This window comes from Lissotriton helveticus, chromosome 7 (assembly GCF_964261635.1).
Source record: "Lissotriton helveticus chromosome 7, aLisHel1.1, whole genome shotgun sequence".
NCBI classification, from domain to species: Eukaryota; Metazoa; Chordata; class Amphibia; order Caudata; family Salamandridae; genus Lissotriton; species Lissotriton helveticus.
The window spans coordinates 127,053,708-127,075,033 of NC_136068.1; positions in this window are offsets into that span (position 1 = coordinate 127,053,708).

Sequence of the window (21,326 nt, forward strand, 5' to 3'; positions counted from 1 at the left end):
AGGACCTAAAGGAGGAGGGTTTATAGGTGGGACGGGGATAGATGTAACCTTAGGAGTTGATGCTACACCGCCAGTTGTAGCAGATGAAACGGCCCCAGGTTGCGAAGTAGGGCCCGTCCCTCACTTCTGATGTTGCCTTGGGCCTTGAATAGGCACCGGGGTTGTTACTACTGAGGGAGGGGTAGCATGCACTTGAGCAGCATGAGTGAAAGCATTCGGCTTTATCTGCCTAGGACCATCCTTAGGAGCAACCAAGATAGTATTCCCAAGGGCTGGTCGCTTGGGCGGCTGCGTCAGCTGATCTCCCGAGGGGGGTCTCACTGGAACCTCTGTCCTATTGGTCTTATCTATCCTATCTGTCCTATCCTCACTGAGCTTTGGCTGAAGCTTGAACAGGGTTTTCAGGGCAAAAAAATTATCCCTGGTAACCTGTTCAAAGCAGTCAAGCCTATCCCCCACCCTCTTAACCTGGTCTATAAGTGGCAACAAAAGAGACTTGACCAGCTTCTCGATCGACTCCAGGGAGGGACCCACATTGGCCAGGTCAGGCGTTGATGGGGCCAGCAGGGAAGGTGGTACTGTATCAATAACAGTTGGAGCGCAGATAGGTGTCCCTGAAGATACAGGTCCTGCAGCACCCGGGGGGGAAGGACCCCTCTGGGGCGGGTACCTGGAATGGTTAGTAATCTTGGATGGACAGCCCTTTCGAGTGTAAATTGCCCTTTTCCCCTTCCTTTTGTTAAGCTCCTGGTTAGGTCGAGTTTTAGGCGGAGGTTGTGGGTCAAGAGCAGAAACCTCAGGGTAGTGTTGGGACTGAATGCCAGGGGGGCATGCTATGGAAAACTCAGTGCATGGATCTATAAGCACGGCACAAGGGCTAGTACCGTGGTTACCAGTCTGTGAGCTTTCTACCCCTTCTATACCACCCTCTAATGGTGCAATGTAAGAATCCCCAGATAGGTCCCCAGGCAAGAGTGCAGGGGAAATAGAGTTTTGTGAGGACAACACTATTACTGGAGATGGGCTTTTAGAGGGAGGAAAGTCAAAAGAAAGGCGCCGTTCTGATATGGCGAGTTCATTGTCGATGACAGCCGCCACCCTAGTCAGGAATTTGTCCATAGAGCCGAACATAGTGCCCCCGGGGGCACTTTCCCCGCCACCCCTCAAGGCCTCAAACTTTTACTAATGCGAGACCTATTGCATTGCAAATGCTTGTTTTTTATGTGTTTTTCTTTTATTGTTCTTGGTTATTTCTTATGTTCTGAAAACAATCTCTTAACGCTGCCGGCCCCTGGGTTGTAGGCTTACATCTGTGTTTGAAACCAATACTGACCACCGCTGCCGGCCCCAGGGTTGTAGGCACAAAGCTGTGTATGAGGTATAGATCGATAAATAAACAGAATGGTTCCACAAAAGCTGTGTTGCAGGAAACTTCTCGAAGCATATTGACACTTGTGATCTAAGGGTTGGCAAATGCAATCAGCAGCAAAGTTACAGCATGTAGGTAAATTGGTGATAAAAATGCAAATATAAAGTCAGATTTGGGTTTCCCTTTCTCTAGTTTTGAGAGCTGAAATTGTGTACTTAGGATGAGCAAAGTGACTGAATTAGCTTGTCACCATTGACCAGGTACAGCCAAGCCTCAAACTCATCTCTCCTTTTCATGACCCTTTCTTCAGATGGGCAGCTCAAGATTCATAGAGTGTGATACTTTTCCCTGGAGATGAGAGCTGAAGATTACTTGGGCTGTCAAATCTGCCTTTTGGGAATTTGAGAACTATAACGTTGTCCTTTTCAAGAGGTGATGTATCCCACACTTGTAGGTTTTAATTCTTTTGAAGTGGACTTGGTGACTAGCTTCATGAAGGCAGAAGATCCCTTATTTAGAATTCTCCACCATGTTGGACTTCTCATCCACAACAACTCCCTCAGGACAGACGGCAGCCGGAGAACAGACTTCCTGCAGCACGAGAGGACGGATAGAGAGGGAAACGCTGTTGGCGTGTCACGTGGTGTGAACAGCGAACAGAGCAGAGCACAGAGCGGAGCAAGAGCATGAGCGGGAGCCGCGAGAACCGCTGGAGCCGCGGCGGAGGCTTGTACGGCCCATCGGTGGAGCTGGGCGAGAGGGACCTTCGGAGCCGAGGCTGAGAGGAGCAGGTGTACGGTGCGAGGCTGCGGCTGCCCCCGGTGAGCGGGCCATTTACTAAAACTAAGTCAACCGCAAACTGCAAATTGCCCCCGTAAGTCACCCCTTCGCCCTCCCTTCATATTCATATTTTAGTCCCGGTCCCAGCCCCATCAAAAACTCTGCTCAGCCCACGCCCTATTAAACAAGCATTGGAAATGCAATAGGTCTCGCATTAGAAAAGTTGTAGTTATTGGTCTTGTAAATGACATTTTTTATTTATTTGTTTGTTTTTAAAATTGCTAAATTGATGGCTTTGTCATTTACAATGCCAATAGTTATAACTTTCGCGAATGTGACACCTATAGCATTTGGAATGCAACATATTTTGTATTTACGTCACTTAGATGGCCACATCTATAGAGAGCAGGAGAGTGCAGCAGGGGAGAGAAGCACAGCAATGCAATAGGTCTCGCATTAGGAAAGTTTGAGCTATTGGTATTGTAAAGGACACATTTTTTATTTATGTGCTTGTTTTGAAAATAGCTAAATTAATAGCTTTGTTATTTACAATGCCAATAGTTTTATCTTTCGCAAATGTGACACCTATTGTAACACAATATGTGTTGTGAGGGTGAGGGGTTGAGGGTGAGTGAGGGTGAGGGGTTGAGGGTGAGTGAGGGTGAGGGTGAGTGAGGGTGAGGGGTTGAGGGTGAGGGGTTGAGGGTGAGTGAGGGTGAGTGAGGGTGAGGGTGAGGGTGAGGGGGTGAGGGTGAGGGGTTGAGGGTGAGTGAGGGTGAGGGGTTGAGGGTGAGTGAGAGTGAGGGTGAGGGAGTGAGGGTGAGGGTGAGTGAGGGTGAGGGTGAGTGAGGGTGAGTGAGGGTGAGGGGTTGAGGGTGAGTGAGGGTGAATGAGAGTGAGGGTGAGTGAGGGGTTGAGGGTGAGGGGTTGAGGGTGAGTGAGGGTGAGGGGTTGAGGGTGAGTGAGGGTGAGGGGTTGAGGGTGAGTGAGGGTGAGTGAGGGTGAGGGGTGAGGGGTGTGAGGGTGAGTGAGGGTGAGGGTGAGTGAGGGTGAGGGTGAGTGAGGGTGAGGGTGAGTGAGGGTGAGGGTGAGTGAGGGTGTGTGAGGGTGAGTGAGGGGTGATGGTGAGGGTGAGGTGAGGGAGAGGGGTTGAGGGTGAGTGAGGGGTGAGGGTGAGGGTGAGGGTGAGTGAGGGTGGGTGAGGGTGAGTGAGGGGGTGAGGGTGAGGGGTGAGGGGTTGAGGGTGAGTGAGGGTGAGGGTTGAGGGTGATGTGAAGTGAGGGTGAGTGAGGGGGTGAGGGTGAAAGGTGAGGGTGAGTGAGGGTGAAGGGTTGAGGTGATGAGGGTGAGGGGTGAGGGGTTGAGTGAGGGTGAGGGGTTGAGGGTGAGTGAGGGTGAGGGAGTGAGGGTGAGTGAGGGGTTGAGGGTGAGTGAGGGTGAGTGAGGGTGAGGGTGTGAGGGTGAGGGGGAGTGAGGGTGAGGGAGTGAGGTGAGGGTGAGTGAGGGTGGGTGAGGGTGAGTGAGGGTGGGTGAGGGTGAGTGAGGGTGAGGGGTTGAGGGTGAGTGAGGGTGAGGGTGAGTGAGGGTGAGGGGTTGCGGGTGAGTGAGGGTGAGGGTGAGTGAGGGTGGTTGAGGGTGAGTGAGGGTGAGGGGTTGAGGGTGAGTGAGGGTGAGGGGTTGAGGGTGAGTGAGGGTGAGTGAGGGTGAGGGGTTGAGGGTGAGTGAGGGTGAGTGAGGGTGAGGGGTGAGGGTGAGTGAGGGTGAGGGTGGGTGAGGGTGAGGGTGGTGAGGGTGAGTGAGGGTGAGGGTGAGTGAGGGTGGGTGAGGTGAGGGTGAGGGTGAGTGAGGGTGAGGGTGAGTGAGGGTGAGGGTGAGTGAGGGTGAGGGTTGAGGGTGAGTGAGGGTGAGGGTTGAGGATGAGTGAGGGTGAGTGAGGGTGAGGGGTTGAGGGTGAGTGAGGGTGAGGGTGGGTGAGGGTGAGTGAGGGTGAGTGAGGGTGAGGGGTTGAGGGTGAGTCAGGGTGAGTGAGGGTGAGTGAGGGGTTGAGGGTGGGTGAGGGTGAGGGGTTGAGGGTGAGGGTGAGTGAGGGTGAGGGTGAGTGAGGGTGAGGGTGAGTGAGGGTGAGGGTGAGTGAGGGTGAGGGGTTGAGGGTGAGTGAGGGTGAGGAGTTGAGGGTGAGTGAGGGTGAGGGTGAGGGTGAGAGAGGGTGAGTGAGGGTGAGGGGTTGAGGGTGAGTGAGGGTGAGGTGAGTGAGGGTGAGGGTGAGTGAGGGTGAGGGTGAGTGAGGGTGAGTGAGGGTGAGGGTGTGTGAGGGTGTGTGAGGGTGAGTGAGGGTGAGGGTGAAGTGAGGGGTGAGGGTGAGTGAGGGTGAGGGTGAGTGAGGGTGAGGGGTTGAGGGTGAGTGAGGGTGAGGGGTTGAGGGTGAGTGAGGGTGATTGAGGGTGAGGGGTTGAGGGTGAGTGAGGGTGAGTGAGGGTGAGGGGTTGAGGGTGAGTGAGGGTGAGTGAGAGTGAGGGTGAGTGAGGGGTTGAGGGTGAGGGGTTGAGGGTGAGGGGTTGAGGGTGAGTGAGGGTGAGGAGTTGAGGGTGAGTGAGGGTGAGGGGTTGAGGGTGAGTGAGGGTGAGTGAGGGTGAGTGAGGGTTGAGGGTGAGTGAGGGTGAGGGGTTGAGGGTGAGTGAGGGTGAGGGTGAGTGAGGGTGAGGGTGAGTGAGGGTGAGGGTGAGTGAGGGTGAGGGTGGGTGAGGGTGAGTGAGGGTGGGTGAGGGTGAGTGAGGGTGGGGGGTTGAGGGTGAGTGAGGGTGAGGGTGAGTGAGGGTGAGGGGTTGCGGGTGAGTGAGGGTGAGTGAGGGTGAGTGAGGGGTTGAGGGTGAGGGGTTGAGGGTGAGTGAGGGTGAGGGGTTGAGGGTGAGGGGTTGAGGGTGAGTGAGGGTGAGGGGTTGAGGGTGAGTGAGGGTGAGGGGTTGAGGGTGAGTGAGGGTGAGGGTGGGTGAGGGTGATTGAGGGTGAGTGAGGGTGAGTGAGGGTGAGTGAGGGTGAGTGAGGGTGAGGGTGAGGGTGAGTGAGGGTGAGTGAGGGTGAGGGTGAGTGAGGGTGAGTGAGGGTGAGGGTGAGTGAGGGTGAGGGTGAGGGTGAGGGTGAGTGAGGGTGAGGGTGAGCGAGGGTGAGGGTTGAGGGTGAGTGAGGGTGAGGGGTTGAGGGTGAGGGGTTGAGGGTGAGTGAGGGTGAGTGAGGGTGAGGGGTTGAGGGTGAGAGAGGGTGAGGGTGAGTGAGGGTGAGGGTGAGTGAGGGTGAGGGGTTGAGGGTGAGTGAGGGTGAGTGAGAGTGAGGGTGAGTGAGGGGTTGAGGGTGGGTGAGGGTGAGGGTGAGGGGTTGAGGGTGAGGGTGAGTGAGGGTGAGGGTGAGGGTGAGTGAGGGTGAGTGAGGGTGAGGGTGAGTGAGGGTGAGTGAGGGTGAGGGTGAGTGAGGGTGAGTGAGGGTGAGGGTGAGTGAGGGTTGAGGGTGAGTGAGGGTGAGGGGTTGAGGGTGAGTGAGGGGTTGAGGGTGAGTGAGGGTGAGGGTGAGTGAGGGTGAGGGTGAGGGGTTGAGGGTGAGTGAGGGTGAGTGAGAGTGAGGGGTTGAGGGTGAGGGGTTGAGGGTGGGTGAGGGTGAGGGTGAGGGGTTGAGGGTGAGGGTGAGGGTGAGTGAGGGTGAGTGAGGGTGAGTGAGGGTGAGTGAGGGTGAGGGTGAGGGTGAGTGAGGGTGAGGGTGAGTGAGGGTGAGGGGTTGAGGGTGAGTGAGGGTGAGGAGTTGAGGGTGAGTGAGGGTGAGGGTGAGTGAGGGTGAGGGTGAGTGAGGGTGAGTGAGGGTGAGGGTGAGTGAGGGTGAGGGTGAGTGAGGGTGATGAGTGAGGGTGGGTGAGGGGTTGAGGGTGAGTGAGGGTGAGGGTGAGTGAGGGTGAGGGGTTGAGGGTGAGTGAGGGTGAGGGTGAGGGTGAGTGAGGGTGAGGGGTTGAGGGTGAGTGAGGGTGAGGGTGAGTGAGGGTGAGGGGTTGAGGGTGAGTGAGGGTGAGGGTGAGTGAGGGTGAGTGAGGGTGAGGGTGAGTGAGGGGTTGAGGGTGAGTGAGGGTGAGTGAGGGTGAGTGAGGGGTTGAGGGTGAGTGAGGGGTTGAGGGTGAGTGAGGGTGAGGGGTTGAGGGTGAGTGAGGGTGAGGGGTTGAGGGTGAGTGAGGGTGAGGGTGGGTGAAGGTGAGTGAGGGTGAGGGGTTGAGGGTGAGTGAGGGTGAGGGGTTGAGGGTGAGTGAGGGTGAGTGAGGGTGAGTGAGGGTGAGTGAGGGTGAGTGAGGGTGAGGGTGAGTGAGGGTGAGGGTGAGTGAGGGTGAGTGAGGGTGAGTGAGGGTGATGGGTTGAGGGTGAGTGAGGGTGAGGGGTTGAGGGTGAGTGAGGGTGAGGGGTTGAGGGTGAGTGAGGGTGAGGGGTTGAGGGTGAGCGAGGGTGAGGGTGAGTGAGGGTGAGGGGTTGAGGGTGAGGGGTTGAGGGTGAGTGAGGGTGAGGGTGAGAGATGAGACGGTCTTTGAGGCGCCTCTGCTGTATTTGCATTTGGTAAAACAGCCTTAATGATGTGTTGAGAGGCGCCCCCCTGCCATTGTTGCAGGCCGCCGTGTGGGGGCCTGCTAAGTGTACGGGGAGTGGGCAGCAAGCACAATTTATGTTGTCTAAAGCGACCCTTTCCTGAGAGACAGCCCTGGAGACAGAGGATGTTTATTTCAAGGAAGTCCAGCGGCCTTCGCGTCTGGGCAGCATTTAGTAAAAAAACAAAAAAAAAAGTACAAATATTTAGAAGCATTTACATATGCATTTAATCCATCGTGCAAGTCTGTCATTGCACGCGGGTGGAATGTTTGTCTACTTGCTGTTTATTTTTGACATCAACAGATGCAGGGAGGGTGACGCTCTGTGAAGGAGTGCAGCGTGGGACCCGTGGTGTACGTGGCTAGTGAACGTGAATAGTGCGCATATAGTAGTTACTGCAACAAAACCTACAAAACCGCATAAAACCTAATAAAAAAAAAAGTGAAAAGAGACAGGCTGTTATAAACAATGAAATTTACACACGTGCTTGTTGGTGATGTATTCGCCTACATCACTTATAAAACAAGACGGATTGAAGGCAGAGAAGGGGGGGGAGGAGAAATGCGACATGGCGGGCAGGGGAGGGGGCGGAGTGGGGAGAGGGTGTTAAGCAGCAGGGGCCTTTGAAGTGAAGCTAAGCTTCACTTCAAAGGTGTGGGAGGAATGCGGCTGAGGGAACAGACGGCGATTTGGTGATGTGCACGCGCATTTTAGGTCAATGCGCAAGCGCATTGACCTAAAAGCCACGGGCACAGCACCAAATCGCCGCAGTTAGGTAATCTTTGTTTAAAGCCCTATAGTCTCGCTCTGCTCAATGCGCATGCGCATTGACAGGCGAGACCTAAAAAACCGACCACTGGTGGAAAGGAGTCACCAAGGATGCTGAGGCTGATGAGAGAGCAGCAGACTGCAACCAGTCGTACCGGAGAGTTCGCTAATTCCAGTCCTGGTTTTTCGTTCCTCCCCCCCCCCCCCTCCTTGACTTGCCTGGGGGCCCGCATCAGCACTAGAGACCTAGAGGCAAAGTCAGAGAGAGTATACAGGTCAGAATTGTACCAGGCTTTTCGTGGCAGATTTGCAGTTTGTAACGGAGCTGGCAGAGGAACGCCGGAAAGTTATCTGTGGCCCAGGAAAAGCAGAGTAAAGGAAAGCGCGCCCTTTTTCATCCAGGAAGACGGTGGAGAGACTGGGGAGAGAAGAGTAAGCTTCATAGTACTTTCCACCTATCCCCACCTTACTACTATTCTTATAACTCAACCAATTGCAGTACCAACTCCTGTCCCTCCACAAATTGTATAAATTGAGTTGAACTTATTGTACTTACTGGTCTGCATAGCCCACATCTCTAGCGCAGTTGGAACTTGTCTTAAAGCGATATCCATAGCAATCTAACGATCTCATTACACTCTCTGCCACAGTGATCGTGTATATTTTCAGTATTGGCTCTGTGTGGATTCCTTGTGTTTTTTTAACCTGCGAGCTGGAGCGTTGGAAAGTGGAAATCCTGCGTCCGGTCTTTGGTATTGCATGAGTGGCGCATCAGTGGTCTGGCGGATTTGGATTTATACCTCTCTTAGTGGTCGGCTTGCCTAAAAGTCTTCTATTTTGCAAGATCTAAGTAATGACTGCAAAAGAATTGCGCTCTGGTAGATTGGTGTACTCTAGGGCATGCAAATAAAACAGAACTAATCCTTTAAGGAATAATTCATTGCAAATAAACATTCTGAAGAGTTTTAATACCATTCCATCTTTAAAAAAAAAAAAAGGAATAAGTCTTAAATCAGCAGAGATGCAGGGATCTCTACAACAAGATCTTGTAGATCACGTAGGAGCCAATGATTCCATTGGAAAGCCACTGCCTGAAGTAACCTCTAATTTACTGTCCGAAAACAGGGGCCCACGACCTATAGATCCTCAGCCCTTTGAATTTGGGGAGGGTGATTCCGTGTTGGCTAATTTAACTATTCACTCTCTATCTAAAGGAATTGTTGAAGCCAAAGGGGCGCTTCGCCCAGTTTCAGATGCGGGTGAACATATTTTAGAAGACTTTACGCTTCCTGATATAAGGTTAGATCAGTCCCCTAAGCTGTCCCAAGTTTCTAACTTGGAATCGTCTAGGAAAATCATTCCTGCTACTTCTCTTACTGTCAAGCATTGTCCAGCCAAAATGCGTCTGTTCAGCAGTACACCTAGTGAATCGGGCTCAATAGAATCCCGGGGCTCCCTAACCCCTGTTTTGTCCCCAAGCTGTTTCCCCTCAATCAACAATCCAGAGTCAAAAATACCTTTGTCGGAATCTCTATTTTGTCTGGAAAGAGTGCTGTCCTCTATTCTAGCTTTCTTGGAGAGATCTGTAGGTAACTCTGACCTTATTTTGGACTCTGTTTTGTCCTCGACAAAGTTTATATCCTCTGAGCAAAAATGTTTTACAAACAGAGATGGAAAATCTCACTCTATTAGTTCCAACACTGGGAAGAGATCTTCTATTCCTTCACTTATAGAGGGTAACTTAGTCAAGTCAAACTCTATTCTATCTGTCCCTTCCTCAAATGGTAATACCCGGGGTTTTGGCACCCAGGCTGGGAAGCCATTCTTTAGGGGGAAAATAAAATCAAAGGGAAAGAAAACTCGGATCCCGTAGATAATTTACATCTATCCTGCTTCCGGCAATATTTTGATCCTCAGCCTCTAGTTTCAATGACTGCACCGCTGTCTCGTCAACAAGTTAAGCCGGAACAAATAAATACAAGTGTATCCTAAAAGGGATGTATGACGTTACAACGCATACTTTTACAACGCCTACCTTTACATCACAAGTTTTACAACGCATACCATTACAACGCATAATGCTTTTGGGCGCTGGATAGTGAATAGTTTAATTTACTATTCCAACTCCAGTCCCTGTGGATAGTAGGGAAGGTGTTGGATAGTACATTAAACCTATTCCCTATCCTAGAGCGCCCCCCAGCGCTATGCGTTGTAATGGTTTGCGTTGTAAAAGTTGCGTTGTAATGGTAGTTCGTTGTAAAAGTTTCGTTGTAAAGGCTGTATACCCCCAAAAGATGTTCCCCATTTTTCTCAAAACAATCAAAAAGTCTTGTAAGCAGCCGACAGAGTCAGATTCGAAAGTTGGACGTTCTTCTGTTCAAGAAATGGCCACTACAAATATATGTAATATTGACTGTAAAAAAAAGAAGAAAAAAGGAGAAAAACGCCAAAGGATTACCAAAAAAAGGACAAAACGGTTACGCTTTGATTCCAATCATATTCAAAAAATGCCAATAAAACTGGATTCAAATATTTTGAAGGAGGAGGAAGGCCTTTCAGGAAGTAGCCAATTGGGCCATTGTTCCTCTCTTCCAAAATTAAAGGTACCTAATGAACCGTTACAAGAGGCAGTGTTGACAGACTTAAATGTTTCCCCTACTGTCCAGAATATTCTGAATCCCAAAGCTTCTCTATTTGTTTCTTCCGTAGGTAATGATGTCATTTATAACCCACACGAAAATTTTCCCGATGATGACCAGTTTTGTTGATGCCCCCAATATCTTGTTTTTTTCATTTATTTTGTACCTTGAACCACATATGAATAGGTCCTTTTTGCTGGGGTGCTTTGCAGCAATTCCAAGCCTTCAATTGATTGAGAGCAATGACATGGCCTTGGTTGAGACCCAAAAATACAATAATAATCTTAGGGGTGCAAGAGTAACATTCAAATCCAAAGCTATTTCATATTTGATTCTGGCACATAGTGACAAATTACGATCTAGTGGCATTGACGTTTTAACATGGATCAAGCTTCAAACAAAGTGGCCCAATGTAAGCTGCCAAACTTTGATTTGGAATCCTCCAATAGGGTTAAACCTTTGTTTGAGAGGGAAAGTACATTGCAGGTCGTTCTCGGTAAAGAAGGTAGGAGGGTTTCTTTACACTTAGAAAAAAATACTGAGCACGTGGTCCCCGTAGATGAGGAAAATAAGAAATGGAGCTGGCTTGCAGGTACACTTAACGCACATAGATCCCTAAGCCTAAAAGATAGGATTCCTTCCTAGCAAGGATATTAGTGTGTTATCCTGGAACGCTGCCGGCTTAAGTACCAGTAAAAATAAACGTTCATTTTTTAAAAAAGCAGCACGCCGATATTATTTGTCTCCAAGAGACATGGATCACAAAGAATTGGTTCACTGAAGATTATATAGAACTAAGCCGGCCTGCGTTCCTAGTGAATAGAGGTCACGCTAAAGGAGGCATTGCTGTTTTGTTAAGCACAAGCCTCAATTGGTCGTATAAAGAATTTCACCATGCCTCCAACTTAATTCAAGCAATTAAGCTAAACTACAAGTATGACCAAGGCAATTTGGATTCCTTGCTGATCGTAAATGCATATCTTCCCCCTGATAGATCTTATTCCTTTCTATTGAATTATTTATTTGCTTTTATTTCCTCTACTCTGGAGAGGGATAACTGTAGGTCCCTTATATTAGTGGGAGATTTGAATGCTAAAGTTTCATCGTATAGTATAAAGATATTTGCCAATTCTGAAAAAAATGAGGCCCTAAATATCCCCAAGGCTCAATTCCCGACTCAATGCAGGACTGACAAGAGAGGAACCCAATTACTTGAAGGTTTGAGAAGCCTAGACCTCATAATTGTTAATGGTAGGCTAGAAAAGGATATTCCAGCAAATTATACTCATAAGGCGCCATCTGTGAGATCTGTCATAGACTATTTAATTACTTCGGCCGATTTTTATTGTAAACTTAGAAATATGGAGGTCAGGGGAAATGCTCTTAGTGATCATATGTTGATTTGCTTTAAATTTGAATTTAGTTGCGCTAAGGTAGATCCCTGGAACTTCAAAGGTAGTTTAGTCGGGTTTAATGCGTCTAATGGTAGAATCCACTGGAATTCTCAAGCTACCACTAAATTAAAGGAAGGCTTAACGGTTCTTATAAGGGACCAACAGCAATTATTGATGGGTGAGTGTGATCCTTTTCAATTGGATTTATTTGAAGTATATTCCCACAATAAAGGTGTCTTGGCCAAATCTTGTAAATTACCGCAAACTTCAATTAAACGAAGATTACATTTCAATCCATTACTAAAATTAAATAGGGTATAAACTAGTGAGAGCCCAGTTTTTGAAATTTTCTCAGGAACGAAGTAATTTATTAAATTTACTTAAGAGGAAGAGACAAAGGAAAAAACGCTCTTTAAAACGAATACAAGAAGATGGAGTATGGGTGCAATTAAAAGAGGCTGCATCAAAAAATCATGCCAAAAGATATTGGGAAATAATCGCCGATTGCTGTGGCACAAGAGTGAATTTGCTTCCTATCCCCATTACAGAAGAGGTTTGGAATGTTCATTTATCAGAACTGTACTCTGCAAATCTTAATTCTTCTAACTCAACCCTCATGACATCTAGTCACCTTATAACTTCTGAATCTACCTATGTATTCGTAACCAATGATGTAGTTGGAGCAATCAAAAAAATGAGATCCTCTGGAGCGATGGGTCCCGATGAAATCCCCATGTCAGTGATTAAGAAAGAACCACTCCTGTGGGCTACCTATCTAACTCCCCTGTTTAATCAGTGCTACTCTCAGGGAAAAACTCCTCCTTCTTGGTCCAGAAGCATTCTAGTCCCCTTATATAAAAAGGGTCTTAAAACACACCCTGGTAACTACCTGCAAATAGCCCTATTAGATGTTGCAGGAAAGATCTTCGCCCGTAGCATCCTTGATCATCTTACGGTATGGGTGGAGGAAAAGAAGGTTCTCCCTCTAGTGCAAGCAGGTTTCCGGAAAAATAATTCCACCTTAGATAACATCTTCATGCTAAAATGAATAGAGGAGAAATATACAATTATCCGCAACTCAAATGTATATATGGCGTTTATAGATTTCTCAATGGCCTTTGATAAGATAGATCGCCCTCTATTATGGAGAAAATTACAAAAAATGGGCGTGCCCTATCCTCTGTTATCCCTAATTATTGCACTACATTCACAAACTTGGTGCAAGATACTAATGGGTGGAAATCAAGGCCTATCTGAAGCTATTCCTACTGAAAACGGCCTGAAACATGGTTGCTTGTTAGCCCCATTGCTGTTTTCTCTATACATAGCTGATTTACCTGATTGTTTTAATTGGGCTGAGAGAGATGCCCCAAAGATAAGTAACCCGGTCATTTGCATGCCTTCTTTATGCAGATGATATTGTACTAATGGACTTAACCCCTATTGGGTTGAGCAGAAAGTTGATTTCCCTGCAGAACTATCACTTCTTGAATATAAATGTTTCAAAAAGTAAAATTTTAGTAATGAAATGTAAGAAAAACAAAAAAGTATGTAATTTCAATTGGCACATAGGTTCTGAAAAAATGGAGGTTGTAGACTCATATCCTTATTTAGGGAAACTAATGGCAGGTAGCACAAAGAACAAATTCCATATTGAACACAGCGATTCTAAAGCAGTATCGCACACCAATGGTTTGCGTATTTTTTATAATGCTATGGGTAGAAGGCATTTTTTACATGCATTAATGGTTTTTAAAGTAAAAATTCCATCAACGCTGCTTAATGCTATTGAATCCATCCCCGTCAAAGACTGGAATTTGTTGGACAGAATCAAAGGTCCGATATTACGCAAATTGTGTAATTTTAATACTTCAGTTCCAACGGCTGCTATTAGGCTGGAATTTGGCTTAATTAGCTCCTACATTCAAGGTTTAGCTAGGGTTTTGCTTTAGGGATACCAGTTGAAAAATAGCGAGCAAGACTCATTAAGAGGGATCATGTGTCAAGAAGTTTTTGGTGTTCGGGTAAGTAATTATTCCTTTTATCATGATTTTTTATTTGCACAAAATAACTTCTCTGTACAAGAAGATTTAGTGAATACTCTTCTTTCTTCAGAAATGTAATCTTTCTTAAAAACCTCTAGTGCTAAGATTAGTTTTAATAGAGACAATGAATTCTGTAATTCCAAAAAGAGACTAGAATTAATTTCTAGGACAAACTCACCCAAAACTTCTCAAAAATATGTATACTGGAATTTACAGCATGGAACCCGAAGGCTTCTTACACTTTGTCACATGAATCTTCTACCTTTAAACGATTTAACTGCACAATTGTCCCCAAATCTGACCAATGGAATAATTTGTAATCTTTGCAATTTGAGTGCTCAGTCCTTGGACCACGTCTTGTTTGCATGTCCCGCATTGACCTCATGCCGCCATCGTTGGCTTCGACCAATGTTCTTACAAATGGTGTCAAAAATGTAACTTCTGCAGGCGACTTTCTATTTTGTCCAACAAATGAAGCAGTGTGTTTACATTTTTTTAACTATTTTATGTGGGTATTTTAATCTTGTTTTTGCTGCTGTTTGAACAACAGGGAGATGCTGTGCTCTTCTTTCATCTTCTGTTCTGCGGCTAGCTTAAAGTCTCAGATAATGTAAGATACTGGATTGCGTCTTTTTGCACATATACTGCTGCTACTGTTTTGCTTTCTGGTTAGTATAGGATATGCGTTTATAAATTCTGTTTGCTGCCAAATCAAATACTCTGCTGACGATGAATTTTGCATTTTATTTAGTATTTTAACATGTTGACAGTTATTGTCACTCGTACATTTTTTATACTTTTTTGGATACATCTTGCCATTTTACTCTGTCCTCTGTCTGTGGAATGATTGTTGCTATATTTCCATTTTTTTTTTATTTTGTATGTATTTTATGTGGACCTCATAAGAGTTCCAAATCTTAATAAATATTTGAATTGAATTGAATTGACTTCTCTTCCAACTGGGGCTTGAAAATATTTTGCTGCCATATTCTAACAGCAATGCAAAAACAACAGTTGATGGACAGGATGCAGAACAATGTCATACATTCACCCCAGTACAGAGATCTGGGCCTAAATACATCGTTTTTTTGCTCACCATGCCATTCCATTTTGGACCCAGCCATATGCAAATCAGTCTTGAACCTATGCCCAATGGGAACAGTCCAGCCCGAACTGCCAAGCTAGGTCCTCCCTGGACTGGAAACAAGCATCCTAGGACCTGTTTCGGTGTTTCACCCCTCATCAGCCTGGATAGCGTGACGATCTCTTGACTGGGGATGAATGTATGATTTATTCAGCATTCCGTCCAGATTCTAAGAGCAGGCATAGGATAATATTGGAGGTAAGTGTGGGAGGGCAGAGACCATAGGAATGTTTAACGGGATGTATCGGTGTCATCCACCATCAGCATTCTAGTGAAACGTGAACCCTCAGAACCACATTGAAATGGAAGAGACTGCCAAGCATGCAGCAATGCATGAATCCATCCTTAGCCGAGCAACGCTAGAAAAGATGTGCCTCCTTCTGGCTTGAATCGCCAAACCCCTATCTCCTACACCCTACCCTACACATGAAGTGGATAGAACAACCTCTATAAATCAGTTTCCTTAACTGCCTACAGGCAAGGACGCCATCAGGCAAGGAAAAAGATCCCTTTTAACTGAAGCACGTAGTTCCAGGTATGGAACCAGAGAAAGCTGATGGCCTCTGAGGAAATCCTAATGAGTAACCAGAAAAATATGCTTTGAAGTGAATGCTGGAGTCCCAAAAAGCATAAGAACCCCAAAGGGGCAGGTTGCAGCTCCAAGAATGGTCCCAAACTTTTATTTTAATACTATTTGAATCCCTTATACATTTTTGCTCCTATTTCCTTTGAAAATGATTTCTTTTACTTAGCGTGGGTATGAATATTTTATGTTACAAATATTGTACTGTAGTTTAGAATGGTTGATGGGTTACTTACATCTTTCTTTGATGAGCCATGCTCTCAGGAAAAGATCATAAAATGAGCCATGGCTACAGTTCAGTAAAGTGGTTTGCAGCTAAGAATTTGTTTGGGAAGAGGGAGAGCTTAGTCACAACACTTCTCAGAACTTCCATCTCTCTTCGTAGCTTGGCAGACATCTTTGCTACAAATACTCGATGACTAAACGTGTGTCGGTTTATAAACCAAAGAGCGACCACAGAGGAAGAGCCCTACCCCCCCCATCCCAGCCTACACCCACTGTTTTTCAATTGTAAATTGTGTATATAATAATGTATGGGTAGGCTTTCTTGAATTTTGTTTTTTGATTGTATCAATCTATTTTGCATTTATTCTTTCAACTGTCTCGTTTCATTTCACTTGAGCACCCCCTTTTTGAATCTATCACTTATTCATTGTCATTTATAATTGTTCTGGATCTCTAAAAATTCCTTTTAGTATGTAAATAAATTTGTGATATATAACAATTTTGTTTTTTGAAAATGTATGTGTTGGGTTTAATGCATTGAATATTGCTAGTTGAAAGTATCACATCTCCTATGGGGCAAATTGATTTTGCCTAAGATTGAATTTGCTACAAATAACTGCAGGTTGTACATTTATTGAGTCTTGATTGAAATCCGGGACCATTTTCGATATACAAATTGCTACCCAGGTCCTGTGACTAATTGGGTTAACCCCATTGATTCAATGGTCTCTTGTGCAGGGATTCCTGCGAGGGTTTATATTATTTTGTTAAGTTTTTGTTGACTGTGTATCATTGTCTGTTTGTATCATTGTAAGTTCTTTTTGGTGTCTATAGTTGTGAACACATAGGGATATGTCAGAGAATGAAACACTCACTTATAGTGAGGATTATATAAAAAACCTAATTGAAGTTCAGGGAAGTGGCAGTTTCCTGGGCCGAATCACAACTCCTATTGATACAACTCTAAATGAAAAAGTCAATAAATTAGAGAGACTAGAGAAAAAATTAATTAGGACCCGCCTGCATGGGCATGCCCTTACTCAATATTTGCAGGCAAATGTCATCCCAGTAGGTCTACAGGTTCGCAATGAGCCGGCGATTTTTGTAGACAACCCTAAGTTTAAGGGTAAATTCAGCTTCATCTCAAACAATTGTTCAAGGCATTGGATGGTGCTTGGGGTGGAGACTGCTCTGGAAGAAGTAGATCGTTTGATAAAAGAAATAGGAGAATTGAGGAAGGAAATTAATGAAGACTCAGCCCTAATTAATGCGAAAGAAGCTCTTGAGCGATTGGAGAAGACACTGAAGGATTTTGATGTTTTTACACAGTCTACTAAATTGGATAAATTGTCTAGAGATATCAAATTCTTCGATAAAAAAGTGGTATATCCCTATTTATCTGAAGGCTATTATAATCAGGAGTCACAAGGTAGATATACCACTAGGGGCAGAGGAGGACAGAGGAGATACCACACCTTCTCCAACTCCTCGGTAAGCAGTGGCTCTGAATCTGAACAGCCATCCACCAGTGAAGCCGCTCAACAGGATTTCCAGACTAATTTTTTAGAGCAAGACCAATGGTCAGGACAGCGCGGCAGGGGCCGCCCCTGGGGTCGACCCAGGGGTCGGGGCCAAAACAATTGGAATCAGGGCAGAGGACAGTCCAATTGGAACCAGGGGAGGGACAGACCAGGGAAACAGGTCCAGTTCAGGCAGGAATCCCACGGCGAGATTCAAACTCGCAATCGTCACTACAGGTGGTAACCCCTCTAACTTTGACCCATGGAGTAAGCCCTTTGATTAACTTGTCGAATCACATCTTAAGTGATGACGAACAGAAGGTTTTAGAAAAGGGCTTATCATTTGTACCCACAAATCTGCCTAATAGCTTCAACTTGAAATTGGAGCTTCACCAGTTCTTTCGTAAAGTGCGGTTGAAGCACTATTTCAACAAAACAACATACCAGCCAGTCTTTAGCAGTACTGGTCTGAGACCTCCATCGACCTTTACACCATCGGCTCAAATGATGCCACATAGATTGTTGGCATATGAACAAATGGTAATGGGGGATGTCAATAAATTACTGAATGAAAGAAAATATGTAAAATATAACATCTCCAAACAGGAACGTACAGCCTTGGAAAATCTGAGTAAAAATCAAAATATAGTGATCAAGCCAGCCGACAAAGGCGGGGCAATAGTTATCCAGGATAGGGATACATACAGGACAGAAATCACCAACCAATTATCCGTAGTTGGCAACTACAGGAAATTAACATCTGACCCTACTAAAGAAATTGCTATCACTATTCGTGGAGTGACTGATAATGCACTAAAAGAGGGCTTTCTAACTAAACATGAATATGAATATCTCAATAATATTTATCCTCGGCTGCCGACAATCTATACCTTACCGAAAGTCCATAAGCGGCTTAATGATCCACCTGGCAGACCGATAATTTCGGGGTGTGGCTCGATTCTCGAGCCACTGTGTAAATTTATTGACGTATTCATTAAACCAATAGCAGAGAACACTGCTTGTTACCTGAGGGATACAATGCAAGTAATACAATTAGTGGAGGATAAAGCATTTGATGGGACACAGGAATTAATGGCCACCATGGATATAACTTCGTTATATACCAATATTCCACAGCAAGCTGCCCTTGAGGTCATTAGAGAGGTATTAGACAACAGAATAAGACCACATAGAGTACCCACGGCTTTTATAATTGACCTCCTAGAGATTGCCATGAAGAGAAATTACTTTGTTTTTGATGGTGAATATTTTGTACAGACAAAGGGCGTGGCTATGGGGGCCAGCTTTGCCCCCAATTTGGCCATAATCTATATGGATCAGTATGAACATCACTTTATTTTGAGTGAGATTAACCCATATAAACATCATATTGGGTTGTGGCGTCGCTATATAGATGACGTGCTCTTAGTGTGGAAGGGTCCAGAGGAGGAGTTACTGGCATTCCACACTTGGCTGAATGGACAGGATAACAACATCCAATTCACCTTGGAACACAGCAATCGGGAGATAAACTTTCTAGATATTACAATAAAGGAAGAAGATGGGCATTTACATACCACCTTGTTCCGAAAAGCAACTGAGAAAAATACCCTCCTTAGGTATTCCAGTCACCATCCACGCAACCTCAGGGACAATTTACCATATGGTCAGTTCCTGAGGTTGCGTAGGAACTGCAGCCACAAGGCTGATTATTTCTCAGAATCATCCATCTTGATGACGAGACTTCTGGAGAGGGGTTACCCCAGAAGCCTTGTAAGGAAAGCACGTAAGAGGGCTTGGTTCTGTAATAGGGATGGACTTTTAGAACCTAGAATGAAAAAGGATAATGATGAAAAGAGGATGGTGTGTGTAACTACCTTTAATACAAGAAGTACGGAGATCAAGAGAATTATAAACAACCATTGGCATCTGGTAGCAGAAGATACTGGCATGCCAGACCCTCCTATGCATGCCTTCCGGAAAGGAAGAAGTGTGAGAGATTTTGTGGTACACTCCATGCTTAAAAAGCAAGAGGTACAAACACAGTCAGTATTGTGGAATCTGCCCCCTGTGTTAGGACATTATAAATGTGGAGCCTGCAAGGCCTGCTCGATGGTTGTTGAAACAAAGGAGTGTACATATAACAACTATACACACATATTAAGACACCATACTAACTGCAATACCATGGGGGTAGTTTACGCCATCCTTTGCCCCTGTGGTTTTATGTACATAGGCCAAACCACCCAGAGGGTAAAAAACCGTATCCTGCAGCATTGTAGCAGGATCCGATGTAAAGTACAGGGAGCCCCTTTAGTAGATCACTTCACTAAATTTGACCACCATCCTGAAAGCTTTAAGTGGTGGATAATTGAGAAGGTAACACAAAACCCACGAGGGGGTAACTTTTCAAATGTCCTGAGTACAAGAGAATGTAGATGGATGCACTTCTTTGATACTGTGAACAGGGGCCTGAATGAGCATGAGGAATATAGTAGGCAGATGGCACTAATTCCGAATGGCTGATAGCTAAGCCTATGATTAATTTGAGCTGTATTCTCTTTGTCTTGAGATTTATTGAATATATGTATCTGTTCTGATTCAGAATGGTGTTGGTGCATAGTGCATCAATGGGCCAGGGCTCTGGCGGCAAATAGGGATACGTATATATTTATCTCCACAAAACACTGTATGTATTGTTTGTCAACTCAAATTGTGTGGTTTTTGTTACACAATGTATGCTAATCTATTTGGGACTCTTTAGACCTAACATTGTCATATAATCTCACATTGTTAATTACAAAATGTAAATCTATGCATGAAAATTTTTTTTATAATCTCAGATTGTTATTTACAAAATGGAAATCTATGCATGTAGAAGAAAAATTTTATATCTCTGCAAAACTTTTTTTTATTTTTTTTTTTATATCTCTGCACTCATTGGTACTGTGTGTGGCATCAGTAAACAAAAGCCGATTACAATCTGGGACCTTTAAGTCTTAACACTGTTAAGTCAATTACGAAATGCAAACGAACCATGAAAAGAAATATGGAAGGTATTTGTATATCTCCGCACTCATTGGTATCGTCTGTAAATAATAGCCGAATGTAATCTAATAACTGAGCGCTCTTTCTCTACGACGGGGCTATCTTTAGAAGTCCTTTCTTTGTTCCTATGATTCAATCACGTGACCGCACGTCCTCGGCGACGCTGCGTGCAATTCAGGATACAAACTTCCGGGTTTGTTTGCCAAACCGGCTGAGACGCGGCTCATTTTTGCCAAACGTGGATGTTAGGCGGGCTCGCACTACGACTAAGGTAATTACGCATTGTACGGATAACCAGGCCCCTTATTTGTGGTGCCAATCTAGTCAGTGGGCTGTTCTTTCCCTGTTCTGACTGGTTTTTTCACCGTCTTGTCTTCCAACAGAGTAGCACTTCCCCTGCCCTGAATTGGATTCGCAAGACATCTTTCCTATTCAGTGAAAAGCTGAGGTACCTCTGTGTTTTTAATTTTGGAGTTAACTGTATTAATAACACGATTCATAGATCAGCTGTTTACTGACCGGCGCTATTTCCCACCTTGTACAGGGTTGCCAGCATTGACGAAATTAATTTTGGTCAACTTCCCACGTTCATCTGTAGGGGATTAATACCCTTGTCCAGACGTCTCATTCTCCAAGCGGGGGTGAGTGGACTTTTAATTAATCTCATTAAGCCAAATGACCTCATGGGTTTCGTTACCTTACTGAATCTCGGTTCCCTTTTCTTCGTATTTAGACTATCTCTGAAGGCATCAGAAGTATATACCCTAGTATTTGGGAACATATGAAGCATTGATTATTGGTGAGTCAATTTTCAAAAAATTAAATAACTACTCACACTAGTTTGGATAGCAGTTTCAGTGCTTATTGGAGATGGGCACTGAGTCTGTTTTTTGTTTCTCCTAATTGGTTTAGGTTTCCAACATTGGCCAGACGTCTCTCCTAATTTGTTTAGGTCTCCAACCTTGGCCGGACGTCCGTTATTAACCGTCCATGGTAATATCAACCCAACCTTATATATGATCAATTGTTACCATACATACTTATAACTATTTACACGAATCTGTATTATTAAATTATAGGTCATCGATCCAGCCCTATCTGCCCCTTATCCTTTGTCCTGAAGAAGACCCGTAGCAGAGGCCTAGAAATCGCCCGTATTGCGTTAGGGTCGAAACGTCGACGACTACCCCCCCCATCCCAGCCT